Source organism: Juglans microcarpa x Juglans regia, chromosome 8D (genome assembly GCF_004785595.1).
Source record: "Juglans microcarpa x Juglans regia isolate MS1-56 chromosome 8D, Jm3101_v1.0, whole genome shotgun sequence".
In the NCBI taxonomy this organism is placed as follows: Eukaryota; Viridiplantae; Streptophyta; class Magnoliopsida; order Fagales; family Juglandaceae; genus Juglans; species Juglans microcarpa x Juglans regia.
In genome coordinates this window covers 27299134-27313119 of record NC_054608.1, presented here as the reverse complement: position 1 = coordinate 27313119, position 13986 = coordinate 27299134, and the positions used below count along the sequence as shown (strand labels likewise).

The 13986-nt window shown below is 38.7% G+C and overlaps 1 pseudogene; it reads right to left on the bottom strand.

Annotated features, from left to right (window-relative positions):
• Positions 1–13202, bottom strand: part of LOC121242373 — a 13946-nt pseudogene extending 744 nt beyond the window's left edge.
• Between the last annotated feature and the right edge of the window lie 784 nt (positions 13203–13986).

The window sequence follows — 13986 nt, the reverse complement described above, 5'->3', positions numbered from 1 at the left end:
TTTAAGTGATGAACTTTAACTAGGATTGTAGTAAGCACCTATATAAAAACATGAACCAATGTATATGGGGATCTTGTTGCTACATCTGAACCCATATGCACCAAAAATATTCACATTGGCTAACTATAGTGAAGAATCTTGGAAGTGCTCCTCAATACTGTCACTCTAATTATCAGTATTTCCCACTTTGAATTAAGGAGTTTCATAGTCAATTCCGTACCTTTTGGCTTTGATGACTTCGCAGCTCTAAGAATTGTTTACCAAAAGAAGCTCTAAATCAACATCAAACCGCCCACCCCCCGGGGTCCCAAAATCATTGGTCTCTGCAACTTCCCTTCTAGCCTCTACAACCTCCTCAGTTCATTCTTATTTAGTAGTAACCATTAGAATGAATTTTGTGGACAAAAGTTGTAGTTTGCAATTCAGGAAATTTTCTTTCTAACTATAGCAAAAAGGGAAAAGTCTTCTTGCAAGCGAGCATGATTCTTCATATAAATATAAATTTAAATTAATTTAAGGACCACTATATATACACTACGACAAATATGACCTTTTACGACCAATTTGTTCACGACTAGTCACAATTCGCTGCAAATAGTAACTTCTTCGGCTAGTAGCACACTGCAGAGACAATAAGAGGATGACTTATTTGGGAATATCTGAGGAACAAAATCATAATTTCTCAGAAAAGAAAAGGATCATTGGCCATGATTGATATTAATTTAAATACCTAAATGTTTTTTAGTACGACAGCCAACACATAGAAATCTCATGCATAATGTACATATATATTTTATCCAATTCACTTTTTAAGTTTGTGCAAAATATATGCAGACCAAAGTCATAATGGTGATACTACTCCCATAGCTATCAACACTGGGACACCAATATTTTACAGTTAAAACTAGGGGTAAAATTTAATAACTAATAATTGAAGAGGATGCCAAGGAGCTCACCTTTTCCTTTCTTCCTATTTTTCTTTTTCTTTTTTTCCTAGTTTTCTCCCCTTTTGTCCCAATCTTTGGAGGTTAGATCAGTCTGCTCTGCCCAAAACCGCCAACACTCACTCTACTGTCAAAACCACTACCTATAGATCTCCTAAGATTAATTGTGTCGGTCCAGCTCCTTTTAGCTGCCAAATGTTGGCTCCATTGTCTATGGCGGCCACTCACCACCCTCCCTTTGGCTTCTAAACCTTCCTCGATCGGATTTTGCAGTTTAACTCCTTTGGGCTTGTTATCGATATGTGTTTGGTCTTTCTAGTTCAATTGTCCATTTTCCTCTACCCTTTTGGTCAGAAGTTAAAAACCCAGATCTGCAGGCATCTACCCACCTACCATCACCATGCAAATTCCTATTGGTCTGAACATTCTCCAATTTACATAGTGCAACATATCACCAACACACTGACCGGCAGAGAGAAGCTAGCTTACTCTTTTTGTGAATATATATTTGAAAAACTACCAACTCTGTTGTATTGTATGTTCACATGTGTAAATTGAGACGTGTTCACTGTTCACCAATTTATCAAATTTCAGATCTACTATAAGAAATGCAGCCAATGCCTCAGTAATGAACATTTTCATGACTTTTTAAAAGTACTTTTTTCTCTCTCATTTAGTCGGATTTCATCTCTTGTTCAGTGATTCCAAAGATCTTCAAATGATGAGTTCCTATTAGAAGTCTTCGGTTATTAACACCATAATTAAATAAAACCTTGATCTTTTTTTTTTGATAAGTAAATAAAACCTTGATCTTCAAAAGCAACTCTCAAGTAAACGTGTGTGCTTTTAACTCCAAGAGTCTCTCTCTATTTTCTCTCAGTACAAGTGCGAAAATAGTAACTCTGGTTCTTTGCCGTTGAGGATGGTGGATAGTTAGTTCCTTCATTATATCGACGTTAAGATGGGTTTTACAAGGTAGTTTGGAATCGAATCTAAGCTCTTCTCTGTCGTGAGGGAAGGGGGTTTGGTCCGTATCATTGAAAGAAGTAGAAGATTCAAGCATGAGCTATTGATGGGGCTGGGCACTGCACAATGGCTTGAGAGAGGTCTGGAGGATAGTGCGATAGGTGAAGGGAAGGATTTTTACTCGTCAACAAGAGAGGGGTATCGTTGTTTCATTCCTCGACGATGTTTGAATAAAAGAGGCAAAGTTTTGGAGGTGGCAGTGTATGGTGATGGGAGTCGACGTAGTTTCATTCTTATTCCAGAAGAAGAGGGGGGAGGGGGATGGAAAAGAATGAGGGAGGTGTTGAGGGAGGTTATTGGGGTAGACAGAAACAGAGATGGAGGTGGTGGTGATGTATAGAGGAGGAAGTGGAACGATAAGGTGTACTCGAAATCTTACAGAGATGCTCTCTCTCCAGCAGGGGCCTTTGGGGGGTTGAGATCTAGTGTCGAAGGGGAAGGGCCTGATGGAGAAGTGCACCAAGCCACTCGTTGTCCTTTTCGAGAGAGAGAAATTGTTAGCGATGTGTAGGCGTTGCTCTGCATGGTAAGGGAGGTGCAGGAGCAACTGAGATTTTTGCAAGGAGAGGTTGAAAAGGTGATGAAGTGTGTTGAGGTTGTTATGGAAAGGGATAATACAAGGAGTTTTGGGGGGGGGGGGTAGTTTTAAGTCTAAAACGGGGTGTTTTCAGGTGCCCGTATTGGATTCTAAGGGCAGGTTGGGCCCTAATGGGCTTTATATGGCTCAGGCCCGTATCATTAACGGGCAAAGCTATAAAGATAAGGGGCGGGCTGTAAAGCCTGAGCCCAAGCCCAACCCAAGGCCCGACAGCAGTGGAGGGCTCGTTTAGGCTACGAGGAAGCAGGAGGAAGTTTTCTCCAAGGCCAGTCGTCGCGCAGCCACCAGAGGGTGGTCGACCTGCCAGAGTCTTCATCGCGACGACATCAGAAGTCACCGATGAAGGTGGTGGCGCAGCCGGAGGAAGTTTTTTGTCAGTAGGAGAATCAGAAATCGTCGACAGATTTGGAGGTGGCTCTTCCACCACCACCGTGTGCTTTCCCAGCTCCGGGGAGTGCATAGAAATCGCCGATGGAGCAAGGGGGAGGTGTTGAGGCCCTTGCAAGCAATTTTGAGGGGTCCAATGACGTTGAAGGGGATTCGGTCAGTGATGAGATTTTTCTGTTAGACGATGAGAACTCAAAGAGGCTTATCCAAGTGTCGAATGAATCTGTTGGGGAGTTAGGATTGGTGATTGAGGAGGAAAATGTGGAGGAACAATAAGATTCTCAATTGTAGTAGCCTATTTCGTTGAAGTGTATGTTCCCAAACCAATCATGTGTTTCAGACTGGGTGTTTAATGCAGTGAAGGATATTCAAGAAATGGTGGGTTTGAAGTGTGAAGGTTATGAGGAACAGTTCATGGCATTACTCACAGCCATCGAAACTGGTCACTAACAACATATGCAGGTTGGTACCAAGAAACAACGTGAACTTAAGAGGCTGACTTGGTCCATGAATTCTGAAGGCAGTTCCAGTAGGGATAGGACTAAGGTGAAGGGCTGTTTTATCCCAAATGAGACCAAAATTAATATCATGGAATGTCCGTGGACTAAATGAGGCTAGCAAGCGTCTTCAAGTAACAAACTTGCTGCAAGGGTGGAAGGCGGATATTGTTTGTTTACATGAGACGAAGTTGAAAATTATTAATACAAAAATTGTGAGAAGTATATGGAGTTGTATACATGTGGATTGGGTATATTTGGTAGCTAACGGGGCTTCAGGAGGCGTGTTGGTGATGTGGGACCAACAAGTGGTGGAGAAAAGGGAGGAATTTATTGACTTATTTTCGGTAGCATGATCCTTTAAAAGTGTTTCAGATGGTTACTTGTGGGCTTTTGCAGGTGTTTATGGACCTAATTTAGACAGTGATCGGAGTGTCTTGTGGGATGAGCTAGTTGGAGTGCACAATTGGTGGGATCTTCCATGGTGTATTGGTGGAGATTTTAATGTAATAAGATTCCCCAGCGAGTGTTTTGGCAATAGAAGAATGCGTCCAACAATGTCAGATTTTTCAGAATGCATTTTTGATTTGAATTTAGTGGATTTACCAATGTCAGGGGGCTTATGTACGTGGGCCAATAATCAGACATGGTCTCGGTTAGATAGATTCTTAATTTTCTCGGAGTGGGAAAGTCATTTTTCAGAGGTTTGGCAAAAGAGATTGCCTTGGTTGTGTTCGGATCATTGGCCTATCTTATTGGATTATGGTGGGATTCAAAGAAGACGTTGATACTTTAAGTTCGAAAATATGAGGCTGAAAACGGAAGGTTTTATGAATAGGGTCAGACAGTGGTGGGCGTCCTATCAGATTGAGAGAACTCCTAGTTTCATGTTTGCAGGTAAATTGAAAACTCTAAAACAAGACTTAAAACTTTGGAATTGGCAGTCTTTTGGAGACATTGGGGAAACAAGAAATGCAAGACAAGGGAGATCCAGGAGCTGGAAAGGGTACAAGAGTCTAGGACCTTAACACAGGAGGAAGTAGCTCTAAAGCTAGGGCTTGTTGCAGATCTTGAGAGGATCATTTTATTAGAAGAGATTTCATGGCGGCAAAAGTCGAGAGCGTTATGGTTGAAGGAAGGCGATCGTTGTACTAAGTTTTTCCATAGGGTAGCCAATTCTCACAGGAGATCTAATAATATTGAGTCGTTGCAGATTGATGGGCTAGATTGTAAAGATGAGCAGAGGATTAATGATCACGTAGTGGGATTTTTCGAACAGCTACTCACTGAGCAGGAGGGTTGGCGGCCTAAGCCCGATGGGCTATTTTTTGACTCTATTGGGTCTATGGATGGTATCCGGTTGGAGAGACCTTTTGAGGAGGACGAGGTTTTCGAAGTTGTGAGGAAAATGGCTAAAGATAAGGCTCCGGGTCCTGATGGCTTTTCAATGGGTTTCTTCCAAGCCTGCTGGGATGTTTTAAAGGTTGATCTTATGAAGGTGTTTCAGGAGTTTCATTTAGCTGGTCACTTTGAGAAAAGCCTAAATGCCACTTTTTTAGCATTGATACCCAAAACGATTGGGGCCTCAGAGATTAGGGAGTTCCGACCCATTAGTCTTGTAAATGGGGTATACAAGATCCTCTCCAAGGTACTTGCGAATCGCCTTAGTGATGTAGTGGGTAAGATAATCTCAAAGCCTCAAAATGTTTTTGTAAAAGATAGATTTTAGATGCGGCCCTTATTGCAAATGAATGTCTGGATAATAGATTAAAAGCTGGAACTGCAAGGATTATATGCAAACTAGACATGGAGAAGGCATATGACCATATTAATTGAGATTTTCTACTCGACCTTCTTGGGAGGTGTGGTTTTGGGCAAAGATGGAGATTATGGATCCGTTGGTGTATATCTATGGTGAAATTTTCAGTTCTGATAAATGGAAGCCCAACAGGTTTTTTTCATAGTACTCGCGGGCTAAGACAAGGCGACCCGTTATCCCCATTACTTTTTGTTATTGTAATGGAAGCTTTGAGCAGAATGACCTCAGCCTTGGTTGCCAATGGGTGTGTGACTGGCTTCTCGATTGGATCCCTGGGTGGAGGAATTACTAATATTTCGCATTTATTGTTTGCAGATGACACTATGATCTTCTGTGAGGCAGACCATAATTAGGTTAGAGTATTGAAGGCCCTTCTACTTTGTTTTGAAGCAGTTTCTGGATTGAAAGTGAACCTGAAAAAATCAGAGATGGTGCCTATTGAAGGAGTTCAACATATAAGACAGTTGACTAATATTTTGGGGTGTAAGATTGCTTCACTCCCGATGACATATCTTGGTCTTTCGTTGGGGGCCGCCTCGAGAGTGGCTTCTCTATAGGAAACAGTGATTGAGAAAGTTGAACGTCGGCTAGCAGGCTGGAAGAGAATGTACCTGTCAAAAGGGGGTAGGATTACCCTGATAAAGAGTATGCTATCTAACTTACCGACATATTTTCTATCTTTATTCCCTATTCCAGCTAGCGTGGCACTTTGTATTGAGAAACTTCAACGGGATTTCTTGTGGGGTGGAATAGGGGAGGAGTTTAAATTTCACCTAGTCAGGTGAGAGAATGTATGTTATTCTCTCTCCAAAGGTGGTTTGGGTATCAGAAGACTGAGGATTTTTAATAGGGCGTTACTTGGAAAATGGCTTTGGAGATACCATAAAGAACCAGAAGCTCTATGGAAGTTGGTGATCGAGAGTAAATATGATGACTTATGGGGTGGTTGGTGTACCAATGAAGTGAGAGGGGCACATGGAGTGGGTTTGTGGAAACATATAAGAAGAGGATGGGGGGTCTTCTCTCGCCACACAAGATATTGTCTAGGAGATGGGACTAGGATCAAATTTTGGTTTGATACTTGGTCTGGTAATTGTGCTCTAAAGGTTCTATTTCCTGCGCTCTTCAGGATTGCAAGCGACAAGGATGTTTCAGTGGAGGAAGTCATGGTGATAGTGGGGGAACAAATCCAATGGAACATTAATTTTAGCCGGGCAGCTCATGATTGGGAAATGGACAGCTTTGCAGCTTTTTTCAGCCTCTTGTATTCTTTCAAACTGAGTAACCAGCGTGCTGATTCTTTGTGGTGGAATGCTACATGTAAAGGTACATTCTCGGTTCGTTCATTTTACAAGTCTCTATCACAAGTGCCTCCAACTCAATTCCCCTAGAAAAAGATTTGGAGACATAAGGCACCTCTCAAAGTAGCATTTTTTGTTTGGACCGCTTCCTTGGGGAAGATCTTCACAACGGATAATTTGAGGAGACAGAGGGTGATCATAACTGATTGGTGTTGTATGTGTAGGAAAGATGGAGAATCAGTGGATCACCTTCTACTACATTGTGAGGTAGCTCGAGGGTTATGAAATGAGGTTTTTAGGAGGCTAGACTTGGATTGGGTTATGCCAGAGTCAGTAGTGGCAATGTTGGCTAGTTGGACAGACCTGAGAGGTAATCAACAGATCAAGGCCGTTTGGAAGATGCTTCCTATTTGCATCATGTGGTGTGTGTGGCAGGAGCGCAATGAACGAACGTTTGAGAATAAAGAGAGATCAATGGAGGAACTTAAAGCTTTTCTCTTTAGAACTCTTTCTACTTGGGCCATTGCCGTTAATTTCAATGGCCAAGATTTTCATGATTTCCTTGTATCTATGCTTCCTACGTAGTTAGGACACACCTTGTACTGAACATGGCTTTTTGCCTATTCTTTTATTAATATACTTTTACTTATATAAAAAAAAATATTCTAATCAAGTGCTAGTAAATGACAAACAAATAAATAGGCGGTTAAGCACCTGCTCCATTAATTCCCTGACATCTTTAACCTCTCTGCTGCTCCGTGCTGCACCTAACTCAACTCCAGAGACCCTCTCAGCAAACTTCAAAGTACTCAAGACTTTCAGAATGAGTTTATATCAGGATTAAGCTGCACAAACATAAGGGTTTTCACTTGACCACCTGTGATGTTAGAAGCAATTATATGTTTCAGTTGATCTCAAACATGGAAATTAAAGCAATTCATGAAGTGTATACACAATAATGGCATCGATAAAGAGAAATTTTAACATCTTATAGAAACTATCGAGTAATTGAAAGCAGCTTGTCACAAAAAGAAGATAACTAACAAAATGCCCAGAGAGCTTAGCTAAAAAACAATTACCCAGAGAGCTTTGTAGGAGTTGAGTGAGCTTGCTATTTCGGTAAGGTACATGAGGGCTCTTCTGAGCAAGAGCAAAAATGACATCTCCAAGTGCAGATAGTGATTTATTTATATGCTGTGCTTCCCTGAGTCTATCTCCAGTTACCTCAGAGCAATCTACCCTTCCGCTTCCTGCAAGATCTACCAAATGAAGATTACCATGGAAAGCAGCACTGGTCTTCAAATCCCTCCCCCCAACATGAATAGTGACAACACTGTACAGATTCATCTCACTGAATATCATAATCATAACACACTAGAAAAATGACGGTAGAGAGATATATTCAAAAGATGAGATAGATGAACCTGTGAGAGCGGCTACTTCTTTCATTCAGGGCAGTTGCACCAACTGCTCTGTTCCTTAGTCCCGTGTCCATTAATTCCATAACATCTGAGGCTGACTTGACAGGTTGCATGCTAGCATCAGGTACAGCCAACCCATTGGGTTGTGAGTGAGTCAAAATCCCGAGTGTGCCCAAATCAAGGAAACAGATGATTTGTCTTGCCACATGAATAATATGTTTTCATATGAATAGAACTCGTTGATGGAGGAAATAAATGCAAAAATAAAAAATAAACATGTAGCAATGGAGATGGAAAAACCTATGATAAAATTTGAAGTTCAACTAAAAACTTTTTTAGCTTTTGTTATGAAGTAGCACGATGAATTATTATAAAATGGGTTATAAACTAGTTGCATGAATATCATTACTCAAAACCCAAATACCCCAAAATGGAAACCACCAAATCATATTGTGATTAGAGAATTAATCACTAATAAAGAAATAAATTTACTCTGCATATATTTGAATCATATTTTACCATTAAAAAAGGATATTTCTTTTGAGAGCTACCACTTGATAGTAAATCACGCACTTGTTTATTGTATATTTCTACCATTCGAACTCCCATTTCAGATGTAATGGAACTTCTTCCACTTTGAGATGTATCGAAAAGGTAGTTTAGAGCTCGATAATTGACTCCCCAATTCTCTTTGGTTGCTGCATTGGGACCAGTCTGAAGAAAAGCATTTATTTGCATTGGAATGGTGGGAGAATTAAGATGTAATGTATCTAAAAAGTGAATTACAGTGAGAGTTCATACCATTGTGTAAGTTTTCCCAGAACCAGTTTGGCCATAAGCAAATATACATACATTATATCCATCAAGTACAGACTGAATCAAGGGTTGGACAACAGAAAATACCTCCGCTGCCATCATTTGAAAGAGAATGATGATCATCATAAAAAAACTACATATATAAAAAAATTGCAAAAACATCAACTCCTCTGCACCAAGGAATAGGCAGGAAAGGCTTAAGGCCCCTCAAAATATTGTCTTTGACTTGTCAAACATTAAGATCGAAAAGCATAAAAGGAAACTCAATTCCCAAATGTGGTTAAAGGGAAAATGCAGGCCATGATGGCAGAACATAGGGGAAAAGTCAAAATAAAAGACTTACCTCTGCACCACATATGGAATGTTCAAAAATAAAAAATCATAATTCAGCACAATGAAAAGATGTAGACTATTTAACCCTCTTCAAGCTCCTCGTTTTCTCTCCATAAGACAACTTTCTCTCCTCTGTCTAAGCAAACTTATCTCCCCCAACCAAATCCATTAGTTTCGTCCTCCCTCTTCCACCCATTGTCCATACTGTTCTTTTCCTTTTTTCCTCTACCATATCGCTTTAAGCCTACATGAGCCACTCCCTGGCTGCTAATCTTCAAGAAACAGCCAGCATTGCCATCAAAAGACTGGCATGTGTGGCTCATGTGCTTCCATGTCTGTGCGCAAGACCCATGAGTCACCACTATTCCACGCTTTTTACAAGTACACAAGCAACACCACTGCACTTTTCAGCACCCAGATCTCGTAAATCCGCCCAACTCAACCTCCCCCCTAGGCCTAGGCCTTTTTATTTTTTTGATATTTTGCAGCCTCATTTTGTATTGAGCCGACCATGTTTATAACTCAATCAATTAGGCAATACCCATACACACTATTAGGGAAACAATAAGGAAGATGGAGAGAGTGATAAAAACCTTGAGTTGCAGTAGGGCCAAATATCTGATCACATTTAAACAAACGATGGTTTTCTTTTCCCAGCTTGGGATTGGCAATAACCAACTCCCCATTTTCCCCAACATATTCTATGATTTCCTGCTTCTCTCTCTTTTCATCTAGAAAAGGCCTTATCCGACAATACACTCTAATGTTTCCTGCAAAAGAAAATTCAGATTTCATGTTGAGAAATGTATTCATACGAGCTACAAAACCGAAGAGAAGTGGTTCACAAAGAGATCACACAAAGTTCATGTGGCTAGATATGCTATACAGTGAAAAGAGCTTTACAATCACATCAGTTTCTGAACTTTTATTTTTGTGAAATCTTTTTTGTGAGCTAAACATTTCTTAAAGTGAAATTAAGTAGTGGCACCTTTTAACTCTTGTATCTCAATTAACACCTTTTGATTTTCAGCAAGAACTGTGTAATAGTTTTCAGCTGCATCTGCTAATACTTTGAGCTTTACTCCTAAGAAATGTGAAGTTAATTTATGAGAACCTACCATTCATAATCAACATAAAATATTTAATTTCTTTTTAACTATTCCCACCTAAGAATTAAATTCCTCTGGATAGCTATTTTGTGCTTCAAAATTTCTTGTTGAATGGATGTTGAAGCCAACCTCAGTTCCTGTTGTTTCAATGATGTTTGATGTAAAACACATCACTACATTCAGTGATGAAACAAGATCATCATCTAAATGCATACCTGCAGTATATCAGACAGAAATTTCACTACTCTCTGGTAGATTTGCTCCTTCTGGTTCCACATCTGACATTTTGATTCAGAATATGACTCAAGCTCTTTCACCTTTTTTTGGGAATTTTCTAACAAGCACTCAAGTTCGTTTACCTCTTCTCAAACTCTATTTTGGAATTCTTAGCTTCTCTTTCCACATGCATGCATCGCAGTTCACATGCCTTTTTGGTAATTTCCAGTTCCTGCTTTAATGCTGAAAGTTCAAGATTGTTGTGATCCGTTTCTTTCATCTGTTCAATTATAAAATCGTCCTCATCAAATTTCTTCCTTTCCTCCATTTTGGTTTGCTCTGTCTGCAAAAATCTCTTCTATGAAGTTATTTGCAAGATGTGGACAACAACATATTCTTCTCTACATGCTTTTGCTAATAAACTACTAAAGCCTCTATGGATAAGTTAGAAATTTGTACATCAAAGGATATAGCCATTTAGAGTTTAAATTACAGAACACATGATTCATTGTCTATGGATTGTAGCTTTATATGCTCAAATTGGTCCATAACAATTTTTTATGAACAACTCTAATTTAGTAAAGAAAATGTAGTACCAAATATAAGAAAATATACACAATTAGTAAAGAAAATGTTGTACCAAACACAAGAAAATATACACAATCCCACACAACAAAGATATAAATGTACACCAGTCTAGTTTCAACTTTTTGACTTGTATTGTTCACCATACCTGGCCCTCTTCACTAGTTCCTGATGCTAGGGCTTCAATTACTCCGATGCTTGACCAGTATTACTCTTCAAGAGCCTTGAAAAATTTATTTTGCTGTAGGTGAAAACAGACAAACAACACATTAGGAGACTAACATAAAGCAGAAAAAAAAAACCAATAGATGCAAGAAAATCTGCAAGACGTGTTACAGTTCTCAAGTGTTCGGCTTGAGTTGATATGCGGCGCTCGATCTCCTGCACAACTTTTCCCAACATATGTGCCGTACGCTGAGAAAACAAAAGTAGTATCATAACAAAGTTTTAGAACTACATATGTACAATGCATGCAAATACACAAGAACGTGCTTATGCACCTAGATGCATGCATTACTTATATTTATACACATATACGCTCCCATCAACATACATTAGGTATTTCGCCATTCTTTCTTTCAGTGCTTTCATCCAAATTCCATTCACAACACTTAATAGGGATTGAGTTGTGGCATTCTGCAGCAAGAGACAATGATCATGAAAAGAGATTTTAAGACAGGTTTCTTGGGAAGAAAAGAGATCTCAAGAAGTTACATCCAAACAGTTTGTTTTCATCATCTCTGAAGATTTAGAAAGAGAAAGGTCTTCGAATCGCCCTGGTTTGAGTTCAAACACTTCATGGTACTTCTGCCCAGCCTGATTCTTTAATGCAACTGATGGATCTGTGCACGGGGAGAAAACATGCAACATCAACTAATTGGATAAACAAAAAAGAATGCAGAATTTAGTCAGCTTTAACAAATGAAAGAAAATCAGCCTTATGGCTAATTTTAAACATAGGGAAATAAGGATCAGGAAACTAAATTGCGCTCGAAGGGTTGCAAGGCATTCAATAACACTCTTCATAGATCCCTGCATAAAACTCATTAGTGTGAGAGAGATAGAGAAAGGAGCATTTAGAAGCAAAGGCCAACTAGTAGAAGCAGACATGCATAAGAAAAAGAAAATTGCTATATACTACATCTTCATCCCACTATGGTGAAATGACATTGTTCCTCAACTTTTGAACTTTCTTTTAAAAAAGTATATAAAGATGACGCAAGAGTGATGAAAAGTGTCACATTTACGTAGTGAGATGAAAGGGGAATAAAAGTGTAGTATATAGCAAATTATCGAAGCCTCACTCCCCACACGTAAATCACATTAATTTTGAGCATGTACGTTTGGAGTTGTTAATTCATTACCAACAACCGTCTTGTGTGTATATCTCAAAGTGGCCATAGGTCCCTATAGAATCCTAGATACAAATCCAAAATGTTTAAGTCCCGTGCAAGCCTTTTGAAAAACAAAATTGGATCCACTGTCATGTACTTTTTGATGGTGGGTCTCACAATTTTCACAATATTTTCAAGATTATTGCATGGGACTTGCAAAAATCATTGAAAAATAGACTAGTACCTTAAGTAAGTCTGACATCTCGAATCTGGGCATCACCAAATCATCCATTGAAGACAGAAACCTTTTAATATTTTCTGAGGAAACTGAAGAACAATTGGAATCACCATCTTGGAATGGAAAATGAAAGTTAGGATTGAGAATCCAGCATCCATCATAAATCTCAATAAAGAGAAAAGAATGAAAAGAAAAAGAACATCTCGACAACCTCACTCACAGAGCCGGGTCTGAGCTTATTCAATATCCGGCACAAATAGTATCATCAATCAAACATATTCTCAAGTCTTCATCTGATGCATTCGATGGTAAGATAAAATCATGGAGAGTGTTATTCAACCACTCCACCAACGTTGCTCGCTGTTTGGCTGGCAAAAGGAAAATCAGTAGGAAAAAGTTAGTTTACGAAATAAGAAGCATGCAAATGAAGCAATCGGAGAGGGGAAAAATCAGTTCCCTTTACCTTCCCCCTTGCCATGATTATTTGTCATTTGTACAAAAACAACCCTACTAGCAACTACATTTGTACCGGTAAATCCTTCATACTCTTTCGTAGAATGCTTCGATACGGAACTCATCGTCATGAAATGCTTGAAAACACAGCAAAAACTTAGAATTTCCAGTGGTTCACTAAAGCAGTATCCTGAAACATGCAAACATCGTGGATTTCTATCTCAAACTTCGCAGCCAAATCAAGATTTTCATTTGCCACAACACATAGGGATTTCTCAAATTTCGAAAAAAAAAGTTTTGATGCACAAGAAAAAAAATAATCTCTATTTGGGTTGTGGTTTAATTTATTTGCTCGTCTTGTTTGGGTTGTGGCAGTGAAATCAAAACCAACAGCTTTAGCGGATTTTGAGGTATAAATTCGAGGTAGAGCTCAATTGAGGGGGAAAAAAAAAAAAAAAAAATGAAGGAAAAAGAAATAGCGTAGAGAAATTGGTAAGATGTGATAGGTTAAATTATAAAATTATTTTTATTAAAATAGTATATCTAACTAATTTTATAAAATCATATCAATTTATAAATTTATTTTTATATATATAATTGTTCTCATTCAAAATATTAATTGAAAAAAATAATGTTATTTAAAAAATTTTATATTATATATTATTCACGTAATATAATTTAATTTAAAATAATAATTTTAACAAAAATATTAAAGCTTATTTGAGGAAAGGAAAAGTTGAACAAAATCGTGACAGAATTATTCTGTCTGAATGACTATTCACTAATACTCATGGTCATGAGAAATGTTGATGCATTTTTTTGATCCAATAGTACGCTTGGATGACTCTAGTTGTGGGTGGTGTAATTGGAATCCTCGTCCATTCCATGTTTAATGATAAATGATTAAAG